The sequence below is a fragment of the Bison bison genome, unplaced genomic scaffold (assembly GCF_000754665.1).
Source record: "Bison bison bison isolate TAMUID 2011002044 unplaced genomic scaffold, Bison_UMD1.0 scf7180017860996, whole genome shotgun sequence".
Classification (NCBI taxonomy): Eukaryota; Metazoa; Chordata; class Mammalia; order Artiodactyla; family Bovidae; genus Bison; species Bison bison.
The window spans coordinates 1-438 of NW_011491568.1; positions in this window are offsets into that span (position 1 = coordinate 1).

The following is a 438-nucleotide window of genomic DNA, read 5'->3' on the forward strand; positions in this document are numbered from 1 at the left end:
CCAGAGATCAAATTGCCAACATCTGCTGGATCATCGAAAAAGCAAGAGAGTTCCAGAAAAACATCTATTTCTGCTTTATTGACTATGCCAAAGCCTTTGACTGTGTGGATCACCACAAACTGGAAAATTCTTCAAGAGATGGGAATACCAGACCACCTGACTTGCATCTTGAGAAATCTGTATGCAGGTCAGGAAGCAACAGTTAGAACTGGACATGAAACAACAGACTGGTTCCATATTGGGAAAAGAGTATGTCAAGGCTGTGCTTTTTTAACTTATATGCAGAGTACATCATGAAAAACACCGGGCAGCATGAAGCACACCCTGGAATCAAGATTGCCAGGAGAAATATCAGTAACCTCAGATATGCAGATAACACCACCCTTATGGCAGAAAGCGAAGAACTAAAGAGTCTCTTGATGAAAGTGAAAGAAGAGA